The sequence below is a fragment of the Scyliorhinus canicula genome, chromosome 20, assembly GCF_902713615.1.
Source record: "Scyliorhinus canicula chromosome 20, sScyCan1.1, whole genome shotgun sequence".
In the NCBI taxonomy this organism is placed as follows: Eukaryota; Metazoa; Chordata; class Chondrichthyes; order Carcharhiniformes; family Scyliorhinidae; genus Scyliorhinus; species Scyliorhinus canicula.
In genome coordinates this window covers 87,754,322-87,775,587 of record NC_052165.1, presented here as the reverse complement: position 1 = coordinate 87,775,587, position 21,266 = coordinate 87,754,322, and positions in this window count along the sequence as shown.

The window sequence follows — 21,266 nt, the reverse complement described above, 5'->3', positions numbered from 1 at the left end:
TCAAACAACTAGCTCATCCTCGCTCTTGTAAGGCGTGCTCTATACACCACCTTCAGATGTATCAGCCCCACCCTCGCACACGAGGCGGAGGCTTTCACCCTCTGGAGCAGGTTATCAGTGAAAAATGTTCCAAGATGGGAGAAGTTTTCGCAGTCACACGGTACGCTGGGCTTTGTAAGAAGGGACATGGGTTATGACAGCGAGGAAATTGAATTATACTATTATATCGCACAGTGTAAGATTTGGTTGTGTTCAGCTCGAATATTGCACGCATTATTGGCTACCAGAATTCTGAAAAAAGTGATGGAATTACGGGGGATGTAAAATAACAAAGATTCACGAGAATTGTTCCAGTGAATTTCTGTTAGAAAAATGACCTTGTTTAGGGAATTGGTCTGGTGAGGGAATAACAGCTAAATCAGAAATGTCCCCTTCAACAATAAGAATGGTGCTGGCAATTCTGGTCCTCGATAGTTATATGGAAAAATACACTTGAAGATAAAAGAGAAAAATAAAGCTTTTGACAGTCACAAAACACTCAGCACTACAGATAGGCTACAGCAGCTGTTATAGATCGGTTGCTGGAGTGGGCAATGTTAGCGGCGGGTACACTTTTGTATTTTAAAAAGCATTTAGTTCGTTGTATGGGAAAGATGGTTATAGAGGGATATTGGCCAAATGTGGGCAATTGCGACTGGCTTAGTGGTAAAAATTGGGCGGCATGGTAAGGTTTACATTTTCATGGTGTAAACCCCATGTCTCTACGTGCGAGGACAAACAGTAAAAGGGAACACAATAAACGGGGGCTGGTTTAGCTCACCAGGCTAAATCGCTGGCTTTTAAAGCAGGCGAGCAGCACGGATCGATTCCCATACCAGTCTCCCCGGACAGGCGCCGGAATGTGGTGACTAGGGGCTTTTCACAGTAATTCATTGAAGCCTACTCGTGACAATAAGCGATTTTCATTTCATTTCAGGTAGATTAAGTGAGAGATCTTGGCGTGTAAGTGAAATGAAGAAGTACAGGTAGATAAGGTTGAAAGGAAGACATATGATATGCTCGGCTTCATTGGCAGAGGTCTATAATACAAACCTATGTTTATAAGGATGGGACTGATTAAGACACAGGCCAGGCCACAACTGGAATATTGTGTGCAGGCAGTTCTGGTTACCACATTACAGGAAGGATACAATTTCTCTGCAGAGTGGAGGAAGATTTACTGGAATGTAGCCACGTGGAATGTTAGTTCCTGTTTACTCCCAGTTTGTTTCATTATTTACCCTTTATTTTATTTTTGCAATTACCATTTTGGTCCATGGGAGATGAATGGACATGTACCCTTAATTCCATCAGAAGCCTGTGTTAATTTAAACTCGATATTGACCAATGACAGAGATGGGCTCTGATTATTTAACTGACTTGGCTGAATTGTCCCAAAAAGCCGGTGCTCTGCCCGGTGACAGGTGGTGGCTGGATATGATCGCACTGATCTGATTTTCAGTGTCACAAGGCTTGCGCTTTCGTTTGAGTTTTTGTTCTGAATCCAGAATGGAGGTACGTAGTTTAGTTTATGGCTTAAACTAACCCCCAAGCTGGCATTCATGTGGTGCAAATACTACTCCTCACTTGTCATTCCAAGCCTCAATGTTGTCTGGAACTGTTGCATCAGGACACGGACTGCGTCTGCGACGTGGAGTCACGAATCATGCTGAACAATTTGTAAAACTCAACAAATATCGGCATGACTGTCATTATCATGGACGGAGCGTCATTACTGAAGAGCTGAAGATGGTTAGGCCAAGGGAATTACCCAGAGAGACTACGAATATGTTATCCTGAAAGTAGAATGATTCACCTCCAACCTCCACAAGCATCTTCCTTTGTGTCTGGTATGATCCCAATCTGCGGAGTCACCCACAACACATGTTCACCCCCAAGATCCCCATTCACACCAGGGCTCCTCGATGACAAGGGTGATTCAATGCTGCGTCGATATCCAGGCCAGTCACCCCCACTGCACGACTGGAACTGAGACCTTTTATCCATGTTTAAAACATGGCTGTAATGATGGGTGTGGTCAGGAGTTCTCACACCCACGTAATATAACTCTTGACATCTGGTCTTCCCCAATGACGAGTGACCACCCTCCGACTACCCACAACACCAAAATGCTTCTCGCAAGTACCTGTTTTTCACTCAAAACACGCCAACATACCGATTTGTTTGAATATCGTTTCTGACTATCCTGATTACAACCTGACAGCCTGACTACCCCAGAGACAACCCTCCACATTCTCAATCCCAGGTTCTACCACCGATATCAACGACAAACGCCGACAACATTCCTTCCCTCCCTGACTGGAAGAGAGTTTGCTTGACTACGCACAGAACCCGACCACCCAAGGTACATATTAAATAGCCAACCCAACTACTCCAAAACTGACCGAGTACACCAGAATACAATTTCCACCTCACACACAGCCCGCCCTACTGAACTACTACTTCACCCACCAGCTCTCCACACATCCTACACTGCAAAAAGTTCCTCACCTAGCCTACCCAAAGACCTCACCCTAGTTCCACGCTGCAACCCTGGAGAATCACATATTGATCCACTCAGTGATTGACTCCGTCATCTTTTCAAGAACATTCATCCAGTCTTCTATTCTCCCCATCCACGGTGGCGTTACAATGCGACAGGCAGTGATGTAAAAATGAGGTTTGACCAAGAAAACACTTTATTTGTTGTCATGTCCTCGTGTATATTAATTGCAAACAACTGAATAGCAATTATCCGTAAATGTAATTAAGGATGACATCAAAAGCCGATATAATAATAACGTCTGATTTCATACAAGTGCATTTCGACAATTATATAGAACACAGAACAGTACAGCACGGAACAGGCCCTTCGGCGTTGTGCCGAGCAATGATCACCCCACTCAAACCCACGTATCCACCCTATACCCAACAACCCAACAACCCTCCCCCTCCACACCCCCCCCCCCCCCCCCCCACTCCACGAACCTGGGACCCTGGAGCTGTGAAGCATTTATGCTAACCACCATGCTACCCTGCTGCCCCAATATGAGACAAGGATTACAACAAGGAGCACCCGCCTCCCACAGCCAGGATTATAAAATGTAATAAAGCAGAATAGCATAAAAGAGTAAAACAGTGCACAAATAACATTTCACATAATTCACTCAATATAAAGTTACTAAATCATGCTAAAACATGATCAGGCCATCGCGTCTCCATGACGGCCTCCCTGCAGCAGAAAATACGGCAATAATAATCAGCAACATGATCAACAGGATTAACGTCCAGGATAATAAAAACATCATAGGCCATTTTTCAGAATGGAGATATCTTCCATTTTGCACGAAGACGAAAAGACAAAAGATAAAGTTGGATCAACGAGCACTACCAACGCACAGACAACGTCGAGCGGCTGTCGAACCCGTCGAACAGCACCCGGCCGGGTGGATAACTGGAACTCAGCCATTCCCAACACCGCATGACAGGCATAGCGAACAGGAGAATACAGGATTAATGGTCGCTGGTCCCAAGCAACCCCTGACCTTCAAGATAGTATATGTCGTGTTCCATAGAGTCTGATACATCCGACATCTAAATCAGGATTCCCAAGGCATGGTAGCCAACTCACTCTGGTAGTCGACTCCCTCCTCTCGCTCGGGGATCGGACACAGAAACACATTTCACCGAGGCCCCTCTCCCGAACACGGCACGATACTGCATGTAGCGGTATTTAGACGACATGGTGGGAGGTCTTCATGAGGGAAAGTGTTCTTTCAAGAGCAAGTAACTTCTAGTGTGCCTCAAGCGCTCTCATTAAGGCACCTCGTAATTATTTGAAGCTGGTTCTCAAGTCCTGCACCGGAAATGCTGGCTAATCTTCGCTGCCTAACAGCAGCCGATTCACAGTCAAGGTGAAAACCTGCTCAGCAGAAAGTATGCCCCCTCCCAGCCCTTCCGATCATCAGGAACAAACGATAATTTTAACATAATTCCTGGGCTCTTTCTTGAAAAAACTCTGACCAACAACTTCCTGTGACACAGCACAAGCCACGTAACCCAAGGAAAGATATATAAGAATGAGCACCAAGATGAAATGATAGATTGAAAGATAAGCAGACTCGGAGTTCCCCAAAACGCGCTCACAGCACGTGACCCTCTGATTACTTGTTTTCACGCCCACCCCACTCCCCACATACAAACAGAGAGACATTCATCTGGAGCGTTCACTGTTTTGAGCCCTCTATACCTCCCATAGAGTTCAGTTTTCCTCTGATCCATTCCTGTATTTCACTTTACATCCAGTGTTCTCTGAAAAGTTTGGTCCCACCTCTTACCTTTGTAGAAATGTGATTAATTTGTGCCCTCTCTCCATTTAATTTGTAAATAGCTCCCACTCTTTAGATATACACTTCCCGCCAAGTAGTAGCTCCCAGTCCATTGTGACCAGATTTTGCCATATTCTATTTAATCGGCATTCTCCCAATTCAGAACATTTATTTCTGTAACATATTTTTCCTTTTCCAGACCTATCTTACTGAGGTAAATCTTACTGAGTTACGGGCACTATCACCGACAAACTCTCCAATGGTTCTGGTAGCACCTCCCCGGCTTCTTTGCTTAACACGAGGTTACATTCTTTACTGTCTCTTATATGAATTTCTATATGCTGGCTCAAAAAGCTCTCCTGGACGCACTTTACGAATTCTAGCATCTCTAAGCCTTTCACACTCTGAACAATTAATAATGGGAAGTTCAAATCTCCGACCATTATTTTACGACTGATTCACAGTTTTCTGAGATGTGCTTCATCAGCTCTTCCATCTCTCCCTGACTGTTTGGGGGGCTACACTGCCGGCAACGTGATTACATCCTTTTTGCTTTTACGTTCCACCTATATGACCTTAAATACGGAACCTACCTTGACTTCCCTCGTCAACCATGGAAGCGTTATCCTGCCATTAGCATGCTACATTCTCTTTCGGATAAATTTCTGCTTTGCCTCACGAATAACCATTAAAAAATCCTGCAATTGCTGTTGAACTGTCGTCCATGCTAGGCTCCTTTTCCAGTCAGTGCTGCCCCCTTTGTCTATCTGCCTGTCCTTTCGATAGGACTCATATCCTTGTATATTTAGATCCCAGCACTATTCACTTGCAACGACGTCCCTGGATGCCCACAAATCGTACCGGTCAATTCCAATCTGCGCAACAAGCTAATTTAACTTGTTCCACATTTTGCGTGTATTAAGGTACGATGCACTCAGTCCTGCATTGACTACCTCCCTTATCAGACTTGTCACTATTTTTGCACTGCCTGAGGATGATGTTCGTCTCTTACTTTTGTTCTCTAATTCCCCTTTAGTTATGACACCTTAACCTAACACTCTGGTTCCCACACACCTGCCGTACTAGGTTAAATCCTCCCGAGTGACTTTAGCAAAACTCCAAGCAAGACTATTGATGCCCCTCGAGTTTAAATGCAACCCGTCCTTCTTGGACAGGTCCCACCTGTCCCGGAAGTGATCCCAATAATTCAGAAATCTGAAACCCTCCCTCTTAAAGCACTGGTTTAGCCTCGTGTTTAGTTGCTCTATCCTCGTCTTTCTTGCCTCACTGACAGGTGGCACAGGAAAAAATCCTGATATTACAACACTAGAGGTCCTGATTTTTATCTTACTGCCTAACTGCCTGAATTTGTTCTGCAGGACCTCGTCGCTCTTTCTGCCTCTGTCTTTAGTACCGATGTGTACTACACCCTCTCACTGGTCACCCTCCCCCTTCAGGATTTCCTGGGTTCGTTCAGAGGCATTCTGGACCCTGGCAGCAGGAAGGCGAGAAACCATCCTGGAGTCTCTTTCACTTCCACAGAAGCACCGATCTTGCACCTTACTGTAGGACCCCATAACTATCTATCTCCTGCACTTTATTCTCCCCTGCTGAGCAACAGAGCCAGTTGTGGTGCCACTGTTCTGGCTACTGTTGTTTTCCCTTGATAGGCTATCTCCCCCCGAACTGTGTCTGAAACGGCATACCTGTTATAGAGGGGGACAGCCACAGGGGATTCCGGCACGCACTGCTTTCACTTTCTAGTGGTCTCGCATCTGCCTGCCTGCACCTTGGGTGTGACCACATCTCTATAACTAATATCTATGACGATTTCCGCCACCTGCATGCTCCGAATTGCATCTAACTGCTGCTCCAACCGAACCACACGGCCTGTGAGTAGCTGCCATTGTTTACACTTGCTGCAGACTATGTTGACTATAATACTGGAAGCGTCACAGATCTAGACATCTCATAGTTCGAGCACTGCACCCAACTGAGTGACATTTAAGCACTAGTTAATTAACTTAAATACCAATTTAGGCAGCACGGTGGCACACATGATTAGCACTGTGGCTTCACAGCGCCAGGGTCCCAGTTTTGATTCCCTGCTCGGTTACTGTGCAGAGTCTGCACGTTGTCCCCGTGTCTGCGTAGGTTACCTCCAGGTGTTCTGGTTTCCTCCCACAGTCCAAAGATGTGCAGATTAGATGGATTGGCCACGATTAGTTGCCATTTGTGACCATAAAAGGTGAGGAGAGGTTAGTCGGTTACCGGGATCGGGTGGGTGAGGGCTTAAGTGGGTCAGTGCACTCGATGGGCCAAATGGCCTCCTTCTGCACTGTATGTTCTATGTTCCATGTGCTAATCTCTGCCCTCAGGTTAAGATTATCCTCTAGCTGGTTAATTAATACGTTTAAATTCGGTTTTTTCAATGTTTCTTTTCTCAAGTTCAACAGATTCCCTACCAGCCAATCAGGTCACAGTTTTACTATGATTTGACTTCAGTACCCCCATACCCCCAAAGAACAAAGAATAAAGAAAAGTACAGCACAGGATCAGGCCCTTAGGCCCTCCAAGCCTCCGCCGTCAATGCTGCCCATGTAAGATAAAATCTTTCACACTTCCGGGGTCCGTATCCCTCTATTCCCATCCTATGTCAAGATGCCTCTCAAATATCACTATCTTCCCTGCTTCCACCACCTCCTCCGGCAGCGAGTTCCAGGCTCGCACTACACTCTGTGTAAAAAACCTGCCTCGTACATCTCCTCTTAACCTTGCCCTCACACCTTAAACATATCCCCCTCCCCCTCCCCCCAGTAATTGACCCCTTTACCCTGGGAAAACGACTCTGACTACCCATTCAGTCTATGCCCTTCATAATTTTGTAGACCTCTATCAGGTCGCCCCTCAACCTCCAACGTTCTAGTGAGAACAAACAAAGTTTATTCAACCTATCCTCGTAGCCAATGTCCTCCATACTAGGCAACATCCTGGCAAATCTCTTCTGCACCCTCTATGTAGCCTCCATATCCTTCTGGTATTGGGGCGACCAGATTTGAACATTATACTCCAAGTGTGGCCTAACTAAGGTTCTTTGCAGTTGCAATACGACCTGCCAATCTTTATACTCAACGCCCCTGCCAATGAAGGCAAGCATGCCGTATGCTTCTTGACTAACTTCTCCACCTGTGTTGCCCCTTTCAGTGACATCTGGACCTGCAAACCAATTTCTCTCCGCCAAATAGAAAAAGTATTTGTATCACTTCCCTTCCGAAGATGCAATCTGGATCTCTCCCTATCTTGATTGCCAAATAACCAATACCCAGGAACAGGTGTAGACGTGCGGATGTCAGATGACATTTAATGCGGTGCAGAACAGTTTAATTAATTTGTTCGACAGGCTGAAAATAAGCAAAATTAACCAAATGCTGCAGATTGAAAGTGGCATTTCAGACACAAAAGTGAGTCAAAGAATACTAACAAAAAACAATGAAAAATACAGCACAAGAACAGGCACTTCGGGCCTCCAAGCCTGAGACGACCATGCTGTGCATCTGCCTAAAACCTTCTGTACTTCTGATGTCTGTATCCCTCTATTCACATCCTATTCATGGATGTATCAAGACACCCCTAAAACGTTCAAACACCTCCTCCGGCAGCAGCTTTCAAATACCCACAATTCTCTGTGTTGAAAACCTCCCTCACACATCTCCTCTAATCCTTGCCCCTCGCACCTTAAAACACATGTCGCCTAGACATTTACTCTTCCAACTTGAGAAAGAGATTCTGACTGTCCACTCTGTCCACGGCCCTCATAAACGTGTAGATTTCCCTCAGGTGGCCCCTCAACCTTCGTTGTGCCAATGATAGCAAACAGACTTTATCCAACCTCACGTCATCGCTAATGCACTCCATAACAGGCAGATTCGCCGTGAACCTTGTCTGTATCCTCTTCAAACCCTTCATTCTTCTGATAGAGTGGCTACTGGAAGAGAACACTATATTACAAATGTGACCGAACTCAGGTTCCACACAGCTGCAGGGTGGCTTGCCAATGTTTATACTCAGTACCCACGTCAATAAAGGCAAGCATGTCAAAAGGTATTTGACAAGGTACCGCACAAGAGGCTGCTGCATAAGATATGGATGCATGGTGCTAAGGGTAGAATACTAGCATGGATAGAGGATTGGTTGTCTAACAGGAAACAAAGAGTGGGAATAAATGAGTGCTATTCTGGCTGGCAATCAGTGACGAGTGGTTTGCCTCAGGGATCGGTGTTGGGACGACAATTATTTACAATTTATATAGACGATTTGGAGTTGGGAACTACGTGTAAGGTATCCAAGTTTGCAGATGACACGAAGGTGTGTGGCAGAGCAAAGTGTACTGAGGACTGTAAAACCTTACAGAGGAACATTGACACATTGAGTGAGTGGGCAAAGGTCTGGCAGATGGAGTATGATGTCAATAAGTGTGAAGTCGTGCATTTTGGTAGGAGTAACAATAGAATGGATTATTACTTAAATGGTAAAAAGCTGCAGCATGCTGCTGTACAGAGGGACCTGGGTGTACTTGTGCATGAGCCACAGAAGGTGCAACAAGTAATTAGGAAGGCAAATGGAATTTTGTCCTTCGTTGCAAAGGGGATTGAGTTTAAAAGTAGAGAGGTAATGTTGCAGTTGTACAAGGTGCTGGTGAGGCCACACCTGGAGTACTGTGTGCAGTTTTGGTCTGCACACTTGAGAAAGGATGTGCTAGCACTAGAGGGGGTGCAGAGGAGGTTCACTAGGCTGATTCCGGAGTTGAGGGGGTTATCGTATGAGGAGAGGCTGAGTAGATTGGGATTATATTCACTGTAATTCAGAAGGTTGAGGGGGGATCTAATAGAAACATATAACATTTTGAAGGGAATGGATAAGATAGAAGTAGAAAGGATGTTTCCACTGGTAGGTGAAAGTAGGACAAGAAGGCATAGCCTCAAGATTAGGGGGAGCAGATTTAGGACTGAATCAAGGAGGAACTTCTTCACTCCGAGGGTGGTTAAAGTATGGAATTCCCTACCGAAAGGAGTAGTAGACGCTACTTCATTGAATATATTTAAAGATAGGGTAGATGTTGTTTTGAAAAATAAAGGAATTACGGGATAGGGCGAGAATGCGGGTAAGTGGTTCTGAGACCACGAAAAGATCAGCCATGATCTTATAGAATGGCGGAGCAGGCTTGAACGACCGTACGGTCTACTTCTGCTCCTAGTTCTTATGTTCTTATATGCGTTCTTAACTACCTTCTCCACCTGAATTGCCATTTTCAGTGACATGTGGACCTGTACACACTGATCCCTCTGCCTGTCAATACTCTTCAGGATTCTGCCATTTGCTATATATTTTCCACCTGTATTAGACATTCCATCTCCAACCGATCAATGTCCTGCTGTATCTTTGACAGTCCTCATCTTTGTCCGCAATTGAACCAACCTTTGTGTCATCAGCAAACGTACTAATCAGACCAGTTATATTTTCCTCCAAATCTTTTAAAGACACCGCAAACAGCAAAGATACCAGACCTCATCCCAACGGAAAACCACTAGTCACAGCCCTCCATTTAGAAAAGCACCCTTCCACTGCTAACCTCTGTCTTCTCGGACCAAGCCAGTTCTGTATCCATCTTGCCAGCTCACCTCTGCTCCCATGGGACTTCATCTGCTGGACCAGTGAACTATGATGGATCTTGTCAATGGCTTTACTGAAGTCCGTATAGATAATTTCCACTGGCCTAGATTAATCCATCACGTTCGTAACTTCCTCGAAAAACTCGATCAAGTTAGTGGGACATACGTAATGCTTCAGAAAACTACACGTCCTTCCCCGAACACAACCATTTGCTTCCACAAGGTTGTACATTGTATTCTTCTGTTTGAAGCTTAAATAGTGTGACTCATCTTGTTTTGCTGAGTTCTGTGTAAAAGACAGACAGAAAGTGCACTCAGTAAGCATTGCACAATGAAGGAAACACACTCTGAGTGATTGAGACACCCCCAGATTGGGAATTGGAACTTGATAATTTGGGACAGTGTGGGAATTCGACGCAGAGTGGGAGGAGGTGCTGTTACCCTTTTTGTTCAGTTTCTTTCGTTTGGCTTTGTAACTTGTAATCTGCAGAGAAAGATTCAGAGTGCATTCTGGGAAGCAGGGAGAAAACCAGGGAGCACTGTGGGAAGGTAGGTGATATGCAGTCTTCACCCCAGGTACCAGCGGCCTTCATTTTCGGGAGCGGGAGTGAGGCTGAGGGAGCCGGGGACCAGTTTGAGAACAGGTGAATGATAGATATTCTGCTATTCTGATTGATCCGACTAGGGGAGGAGAAAACTGAAAAGTGACGTCACAGGACATCTGTGACCTGATTGGCTCTTAGGGAATCTGCATTATATTTAAAAGATATACATTGTTAAACTGATTTAACATAATTAATTAATTAATCATAATTTAGAGGGGTATCTAAGCCAGTGACCGACGACTACTGTGTTTAGCATTTGAATTGATAGCAGAAATCTATTTAACATGTAGCTAACAGTGACTTTTTAAAAATTAAATTTACCAATTAACAAACACAATGTCAATTAGAGGGGTGCAATGCTTTGGCTGTGAGATGTAGCAGGTCGCGGAGGCTTCCAGCCTCCAGAATGGCTTAATTGGCAGAACGTGCACCCAACTGCTTCTCCTCACAGGCCACATGGTTCGTTTGGAGCATCAGCTGGATGCACTTCAGAGCATGTAGGTGGCGGAAAGCATCATAAATAGCAGTTATATAAATGTGGTCTCACCAAGGTGCAGGCAGAGAGATGGATGACCACCAGTAGGGGCAGGCAGTTAGTGCAAGAATCCCCTCTGGTTGTTCCCCATCTCGAACACGTATACCCCTTTGGATACTGTCGGGCGGAACAGCCTATCAGGAAAAAACAGCACCAGCCATAGCAGTGGCACCACGGCTGGCTCTGATGTTCAGCAGGGAGGGTCAAAGCGCACATGATCAATAGCCATCGGGGACATCAGAGTCAGGGGAACAGGTAGGCGCTTCTGTCGATGCGAAAGAGACTCCAGGATGATATGTGGCCTCCCTGGTGCCAGGGTCCAGAATGTCTCAGAACGGGTAGCGGGCAACCCGAAGGGGGAGGGCAAACAGGCACAGGTTGTGCTACAGATTGATACTAACGACGTTGGGAGGAAGGAGGATGAGATCTTGCAGCAGGAGTTCTGGGAGCTAGGCAGAAAGATAAAAGACAGGACCTGATGGGCTGTAATCTCGGGATTACTCGCTGTGTCACGTGCCAGTGAGGCCATAAATAGGAAGATAGAGCATCTAAACAGGTGGCTAAAAAGCTGGTGTAGGAGGGAGGGTTTCAGTAATCTGGACCACTGGGAGCTCTTTCGAGGCAGGTGCGACCTGTATAAGAAGGACGTGTTGCATCTAAACTGGAGGAACATAAATATCCTGGCTGTGAGATTTGCTAGTGTCACACGGGAGGGTTTAAATGAGTATCTTAGGAAGTGGGCACCGGCTCAATAGGTCAGAAGGCGAAAAAATTGAGGGAGAACGAGGAAATCGGACCACTAGCGCTCTGAGGAAGAGCAGGCAGGGAGATGTTGCTGAAAACAGCAGGACTGGTGGCCTGAAGTGCATATGTTTTAATACAAGAAGTATAGCAGGTAAGGCAGATGAACTTAGAGCTTGGATTAGTACTTGGAACAATAATGTTGCCATTACAGTGAGCTGGGTGAGGGAAGTACAGGATTGGCAGCTAAACATTCTAGGATATAGAGATTTTAGGCGGGATAGAGGGGAATGTAAAAGGTGTGGTGGGGTTGTGCTACTAGTTTGGAAGAATAGCACAGCTGTATTGCAGGAGGACACCTCAGAGGGCAGCGAGACTATATGGGTAGAGGTCAGGAATAAGACGGGTGCAGTCACAATGTTGTGAGTTTACTACAGGCCTCCCAACAGCCAGTGGGAGAAAGAGGAGCAGATAGGTAGACAAACTTTGGAAAGGAGTAAAAGCAAAAGGGATGTTGTGATGGGAGACTTTAACTTCCCCAATATTGACTGGGACTCAGTTAGTGCTAGGGGCTTGGACGGGGTAGAGTTTGTAACAAGCATCCAGCAGAGCTTCTTAACACAATATATCGGCAGTCCGACTAGGAAAGGAGCTGTACTGAACCTGGTATTGGGTAATGAGCCCGGCCCGGTGTTAGACGTTTCTGCAGTAGAGCATTTCGGGAAAAGTGACCATAATTCAGTAAGTTTGAAAGTGCTGGTGGGCAAGAATAAGAGTGGTCCTAGGGTGAGTATGCTAAATTGGGGGAAGGATAATTATAACAGTTTTAGGCCGGAACTGAAGAACCTAGATTGGGGGCGGATGTTTGAGTGTAAATCAACATTTGACATGTGGGAGGCTTTGAAATGTCAGTTGAAAGGAATTGAAGGAAAGGTATGTACCTGTGAGGAACGAAGATAAATATGGCAAATTTCGGGATCTTTGGACAACGAGGGATGCTGTAGGCCTCTTTCAAAAAGAGAAAGGAGGTATTTGTCGAAGTACAAGGCTGGAAACAGACAAAACCTGTGTGGAATATAAGGAAAGTAGGAAGGAATGTAAGTAAGGAGTCAGGAGGGCTAAAAGCTTCACGAAAAGTAATTGGCAAATAGGGTTAGGGAAAATCCCCAGGCTTTTTACATGTTCATAAAATGCTAGGGGGTAGCCAGGGAAAGGGTTCGCCCACTGAAGGACAGGCGAGGGAATCTATGTGTGAAGCCAGAGCAAGTGGGTGAGGTACTAAATCAATACTTTGCTCAGTATTCACCAAATAGAAGGAATTAGTGAATGTTGAGTCTGGAGAACCGTGTGTAGATTGCCTGGGCCACATTGAGATCCAAAAAGACGAGGTGTTTGGCGTCTTGAAAAATATGAAGGTGGATAAGTCACCATTGCCTAATGTAATTTCCCCAGAATGCTGACGGAGGCAGGAGACTAAATTGCTGAGGCCTTGAAATAAATCTTTGAATCCTCACTGTCTAGAGGTGATGTCCTGGAGGACTGGAGAATAGCCAATGTTGTTCCTTTGTTTAAGATGGGTAGCAAGGATAATCCAGGGAACTACTGGCCAGTGAGCCTTACATCAGTGGTAGGGAAATTACTGGAAAGAACCTTTTTCCCAGTGTAGAGGTGTCAATTACTAGGGGGCATATGTTTATGGTGCGAGGGGCAAGATTTAGAGGAGATGTACGAGGTAAATCTTCTACACAGAGGGTAGTGGGTGCCTGGAACTCGCTGCCAGAGGCGGTGGTGGAAGTAGGGACGATAGTGACGTTTAAGGGGCATCTTGACAAATACACGAATAGGATGGGGATAGAGGGATACGGACCCCGGACTGTAGTACATTTTAGTTTAGACAGGCAGTATGATCTGCGCAGGCTTTAAGGGACGACGGGCCTGTTCCTGGGCTGTACTTTTCTTTTTTCTTTGTTCTTTTTGAGATGGTAGTAAATCCTGTCTCGCCGAATCCTCTAATAATTTTCCCATCACTGGCATAATTGCAGCTGCCTACAATTTCCTCGATTGTCTTTGCTACTCGTCATAAACAAAAGAATAAGATTAGATTTTCACTTATCTGCTGGGGCCTCACCTGCAGCCAGTGAGGATACAAAGGTTCCTGCCAAGGCCCAAGAAATGTCCGCATTGCATCCCTCAGTATTCTTGGGTATATGTCATCAGGCCCTGGGGACTTATCTCCCTTAATGGTTTTAATGATGCCTGAACACAGTTCCCCTGACTCATTATCCACCAAATCTGTCGCTTTCGTGAATACAGCTGTAAAGTACTCATTTCGTCTCTCCACTATTTTATCTGGCTCCACACATAGAATCCCTCCCCAGTCCCTGAGTGGGCCTATAATTTCCCTGGCTCACCTTTCACACTTTATTTATGTATAAAAAGCCTACAGGGTCACTGCATTCTTCCTATTCCTGTGCTCAATCCATATTAGCTGGCTGTATTTTCCCTCTGAGCTGAGCTCCTGCAGAACAGGAATGATAATTCTCCTTAATCAACAGTGTAACTCCCCACGCCTTTAACATCCCCCTTTATTACGCCTAAAACATCTAAATCTTACGATGTTCAGCTGCCAATCCTGTCCCTCCCTCAAACAATTTCTGTAATGGCAACAAGATCATAGTTCCTGACACTAATCGAAGTTCTATGTTCAATTGCCTCACCTGTTGTACATCTTGCATTGAAACAAATGCACTTTAGACGACCACGCCTGCTGTGTTCAGCAACATCTCCTTGCCTGCACTATCTCTGAGTATTGTTGGCCGTATTCTATCGCCCCCTCTCAGTTATTTCAACATTTGAACTCTTGCACCCTCTGCCACACTAGTTCTAATCGTACCCTGTGATACTAGTAAAGCACACTGCCGGGATATTTATGCCCCTCCAGTTCAAATGCAACGAGTTGTTCTTGCACAGATCCCACCTGCCCTGGAAGAAATCCCAGTGGCCCAGATATCTGAAACCCTCGTTGCTGCACCAGTTGTTAGCCACGTCTTTAGTTGTACTTTCTTCCTATTTCTAGCCTGACTGCCACGTGGAACAGAAAGTATTCTCGAGATTACAAACCCAGATGCAGTGCTTTACATTTTCTTTCTGACACCCTGAACTCCTGCCGCAGAACCTCGTCACTCCTCTGCTATGACAGGGGCTGGTTTAGCTCACTAGGCTAAATCGCTGGCTTTTAAAGCAGACCAAGCAGGCCAGCAGCACGGTTCGATTCCCGTACCAGCCTCCCCGGACAGGCGCCGGAATGTGGAGACTATGGGCTTTTCACAGTAACTTCATTGAAGCCTACTCGTGACAATAAAGCGATTTTCATTTTCATTTCATTTTCATGTATGTACCACAAACTCTGGCTGTTTAGCCTCCCTGTTCAGTATGCCCCCTGCCAGTTCAGAGACAACCCAGACACTGGCTCCAGGAAGGCAGCATGCTAAACTGGCATCTGCCTCACTTCCACTATCTGTGCCCCTGACTATAGAGCACGCTATAACTATTGCTCTTTCTCCCTCCCTGCTTAACAATCGAGCCAGCCGTGATGCCACTGCTTTGGCTTCTGCTGCTGCTGTTTTCCCCTGATAATCCATCCCCCCACCCAACAGTATCCAAAACGGTATTCTTGTTACGGAGGGGGAAAGTCACAAGAGATGTCTTCACTGGCGTCCTGCCACTTCTAGCAGTCATCCATCTATCTTCCTGTACCTTGTGTGTAAACACGTCTCTAAAACCCCGGTCTATGATACGTTCTGCCAACTGCATGCTACTAAGCGCATCCAACTGCTGCTTCAACCATTCCAGGTGGATCGTGAGGAGCTGCAATTGCGTGCACTTCTTGTAGATGTAGTAGGCCAGACTGCAAGAAGCTTCGCAACAGCCCGCATCTCACAAGTAAAGCATTTTAACCCTCTGACAGCCATCTCCAAAACTAATTAGACATAGCCATAGACATAGAACAGTACAGCACAGAACAGGCCCTTCGGCCCTCGATGTTGTGCCGAGCCATGATCACCCTACTCAAACCCACGTATCCACCCTATACCCGTAACCCAACAACCCCCACTTAACCTTACTTTTTAGGACACTATGGACAATTTAGCATGGCCAATCCACCTAACTCGCACATCTTTGGACTGTGGGAGGAAACCGGAGCACCCGGAGAAAACCCACGCACACACGGGGAGGACGTGCAGGCTCTGCACAGACAGTGACTCAGCCGGGAATCAAACCTGGGACCCTGGAGCTGTGAAGCATTTATGCTAACCACCATGCTACCGTGCTGCCCCTAATATATTATTTTTAAATAATAATTAAATTAAAATAATTTACAGTTGACAATATTCTTCCAAGCACTAAATTTAAACTGTCGATTACTCCCTTTTGTTCTTTACATTTGATTCCCTAACTGTTATCTTTTTCAGCTTTTTCAGTTACAGCTATGCATATACAGTCCCGAACATCAGTTACTCACCGACCAGTCAGCTTAACACTTTCCTTTGATGTAACTGTTCATGTATTTCTGGAATCCCAGCGTGGTGCTTGAACTGCTCCCTTCACTTACAACCTTATCCTTTCGTGCATCGGTCATATTAATGCATTGACTAAATAATACCGCGTGGGTGTATTACAAACTATGAGAAGGATAGTGTAGAGTTCGAAAAGGACGTAGCATGTTGATAGGAGTACGTGGACAATTGGCAAGAAAGTTGCTGCTGAAAAATGGGAATTGATTGATTGTGGTGAGAAGATGGCAGTGCAAAATGCAAAATATAGGTTAAGACAAAAGACCAAATAGTAAAGAACATTACAGCACAGGTACAGGTCTTTCAGCCCTCCAAGTATTCACAGGTCACACCTACCTCCGCCATAGCATTGAGCTCTCTCCCACGGTGCCACGGTGCCAGATGTAGCATGAACTGGAATATTTTTCTCACTGTCTACCTCGGGAGCCAGATTCTTTACTGGCATGCCTGGTCCATTACGTCTTCGAATGACAGGCACTGCCAGTACATATGCAACCTCGTGTAGTGTTTTCTTTGCACCTCCACCTCATTTAGCCTGTTGGGCGGCATTCTTTGCATCCTGGGCATCTGCTTCCTCATCTGCAGCTGCCTGCTCCACTGCTGCATGCTACACTCCAGTACTGCATGCTCCACAGCTGGAAGCTCCTTCCTCCTCCAGCAGCTCAAGCTCGTACAGCCACATTGCATTCTCCACCAAAGGCCAGAATCGAAGGCCACAATTGCAGCTTGAATTCCAATTTCTATTTTGGGCAGAGGTAAAGGGTGGACATGTCCTGAAATGAAAATGAAAATCGCTTATTGTCACGATTAGGCTTCAACGAAGTTACCGTGAAAAGCCCCTAGTCGCCACATTCCGGCGCCTGTCCGGGGAGGCTGATACCGGAACTGTGTACTGTGCCACCGGGCTTCATTTGGCCCCGGTTCGCGCTATATTCCTGTCCCTGTTTTCCCTGCTATCGCCTCTTCCCTGGTCCCGTCATTGCATGGTACCATGTTGGCTTCTGCCCCTGCTACCCATCCCTGCTTCCAGGGGTATTATCCGAAGATGCAACCCTTGCACATGGAACACTACAGTTTCATTATAGGGCTCATATGGGCACTGTCTTTCGGTGCGCCGCATGATGCTCGGCCGGCTGTTGATGGATGGTTGGGAAGCGGCTGGTATGATGGAGGGTGGTGTGGAAGTTGCGTCTGGAACACGGAGCTGGGGGTGGTGGGGGCCAACATACGGTCGGTGTCACTCTGCATAACGAGAGGCCAATGTGGATGGTCGGATGCACAGCAAGATGACTGTCTTGAAGGCCGCGGAAATGACGGTCAATGGCTGGGCAACAACCCAGTCTCGTGGTGGGGGAGGGGGGGGGGGTCAGCCAGCCCCACGGCCGGATTCCCGTCATCCCCCTGGGCCATGTCTGGGCGCCTGATAAACCTGCCTACCAACAGTCGCACCTCTTCATTTCCTTCCTCCTATCTCTCCTTCATCAGCCACAACACCTGCTTCACGACTTTTAAAAGGACATGCGAATCTCGCCATTTGGTATTTGGCCCAATTGGAGAATTGCGATGAAGACCGGATCGCGCCCATTGGTGATGTGTTAATGTTGTTTCATGCACCTGCATTCCAGAAGGTGTTGCCGCCACTATCGAGGTGACGTAGAATTGCGATTCAGAGTGAAGTCGGCGCACGCATCGAAACCGACTCTCGGCAATATCGCTCTTCCCGAAACTGCTGTCAGCCGAGGAGAACATCGCCCGTGATTGTATTAGGAAGGATGCAAAAAAGAAACACAAAGTACAACGATTGTTCTCGTGACGAGCAATTTTAGTGGTGGAGATGGGACTGTTCCCCTGAGGGAAAAGAAGGTAGTGGGGACATTGTCAGAGATGGTTGAAAAACCATAACGGCCTGTAAAGAGTAGAAGGTGAGAATATATATCTGTTAACATTGGTTGGAAGATCAAGAACATGAGAACACCAATGCAAGGCAATTCGTGAAATAAGCGATATCCTGCGGAAAAAAACATGTTACATTACAGGGGGAGAAAGTGTGAATCTGGAATTCACAGTCCAAGAATGTTGTGAAGGTAATTTCAGTTGAGGCAGTCAAAAGAAATTGAAGTCTGTACTAAAACCTGTTTAATTTTCAGATGCCATTTATTTGTTCATCACTTATCAGCATTCCCAGTATTTTGCTGTGTATTTTATTCAGTTCTAGTATATGGGCTTCCCTGATTCGGCAGCGTTGATTGTTCATCCCCAAGCTCCGCAGAGAAGGAAGTGGTGAGAGGCCTTCTTGAACCGCTGCAGTCCGAGGTGTGGGCGCACCCACTGTGCTGTTCGCCATCGAGTTCCAGGATCTTGACGCAACCACAGTGAAGGAACCAGGGTATATTTTCAAGGTCGGGATGATATTTTGAAGTGGACCCCACTTCAGCGGGTGACTTACTCGCAGCAGGATGCTGGGCCTCTGGGCGCTTCTTGTAACCAATGCATTTATGTGATTCGGACAGTTGAGTTTCAGGTTTTTGGTAACCGCCAGGCAAATTAGAGTGGATGAGGTAATATTGGTCATGCAATTAAATGTCAAGGGGTGGTTGTTAGAGTCTCTCTGATTGGGGACGTAATTTATGTGGATTTGGAGATGTAATTGGGTCAACGAGTACTCTTCAGGCTCCCTCAAGAATTCCAACCATAGAAGAGAAACCAATACTTCCACAATGCCATTTACCTAAGCAGCAGCAGTCCAGAACATACGCTCCGGTCCTCGGGGATGAGTATATAAAAAGCAAGAGGGTGTCCAGGGGAAGCAGTGGGCCACTTAATGACAGTGGGGTGAATCGATGTGTTGAACCAGAGGATATGGACGAGATAGTAAATGAGTAATATCCATTAGTTTTCACCAAAGAAAGGGACATTGCGGAAGATGTTTCTTGGGTCGTGTGTGTGGACAGTCTGGATCATGTTAACGACGAAAAGGAAGAGGTCTTTTAAAAGATATCAATGTAGATAACCCTCTTGGGCCGATGGAATTTCTCCCACACTACTGAGTAAAGCAAGGAAGGAAATTGCTGGGGCCCTGACTGACATCTCTGTATCTTCATTGGCTGCAGGCGAAATCCCAGTGGACTGGAGAATAGCAAATCGGTACCGCAATTTGCGAAAGGTAGAAGGGATAATACTGGAAACCATAGGCCAGTGAGCCTCAAGTCGGTCGAGGAAAATTGTCGCAGAGAAATCTCAGCGACAGGATTTATATCCATTTGGAAACGGTTGATTCAAAAGCGATACACAGAATGGCTTTGTGAATGGGAGGTCACACCTCACTAACTTAATCGAGTTTTTTGAGGAGGTGACAAAATGATTGATGAGGGCACGGAGTGGAAGTTGTTTACATGGACTTCAGTAAAGCCTTTGACAAGGTGCCTCATGGCAGACTGATACAAAAGATGAAGTCACACAGGATCAGAGGTGAAGTGGTAATATAGAACTGGCGTGGCCACAGAAGGCAAAGGGTGCCAGTAGAAACGTGTTTTTCTCAATGGAAGGTTATGACTAGTGGTGTTCCACAGGGATCCTGGTGCTCTGATATTTGTCATGTACGTAAAAGATATGTAGTAAAATATAGCCGGTCTGATTAGTAAGTTTCTGGATGACACCAAGGTTGTTGTCGTGCCAGGTAGTGTTGAGGATTGTCAGAATATACAGCAGGATATAGATAGATTAGAGACTTGGGCAGAGAAAGAGCAAATGGAGTTGAATCCAGTCAAATGTGAGGTATTGCATTTTGGTATGTCTAACATAGAGAAGAAATATACCATAAATGGCAAAACTCTTCGGAATATACAAAGTCAGAGAGAGCTGGGCATCCTGTTCCACGGATGTTTGAAAGTGGCAACAGAAGTGGACAAGGTAGTCAGGATGCCTACGGATTTTTTTTCGACTTAAGATCGTGCTGGTGCGAGGCGACTTCTTGCCGGCTGTGCCCAGCATACCCTCTAATTCTATCATTACTCTCGTTCTCTGTTTCTAAAACTTCATTCTAACTCTTTTACACCTTGCTATAACGGTAACATTATATTCTGCGTCTCTCCTTCCTTCTCTGTTGTTTGTACAGCATTCAAGAAACAATACTTTTCACTGTATACTAATACATGTGACAATAACAAATAAAATAAAATAAAAAATGAATCCTTGCCTTCATTGGATGGGGCATCAGATATAAAAACTGACAGGTCATGCTACAGTTGCAATGAATCTTGGTACTGAGAATATTGCACACAAATGCAGAAGAGGTTAACAAAGAAGAATGAAACATACTGCACAGGAACAGGCCTTAGGCCACCCAAGCCTGCGCTGACCATGCTGCCCATCTAAATTAAAATCTTCTACACTTCCAGGGTCCGTATCCCTCTATTACTATCCTATACATGTATTTGTCAAGATACCACTTAACGTCACTATCATCCCTGCTAAAACCAACTCCTCTGGCAGGGAGTTCCAGGCACCCACTACGTTCTGTGTAAAAAAGCTTGCATCGTACATCTCCTCCAAACCTTGTCCCTCGCACCTTACACCTATGTCCCCCAGTAATTGACCACTATAACCTGGTAAAATGTCTCTGACTATCTACTCTATCTACGCCACTCATAATTTTGACCTCTATCAGATCGCCACTCAACCTCCTTCGTTCCAGTGAGAACAAACCAGGTTTATTCAACCTCTCTTCGTAGCTCATGCCCTCCATACCAGGAAATATCCTGGTAAATTTTTTCTGC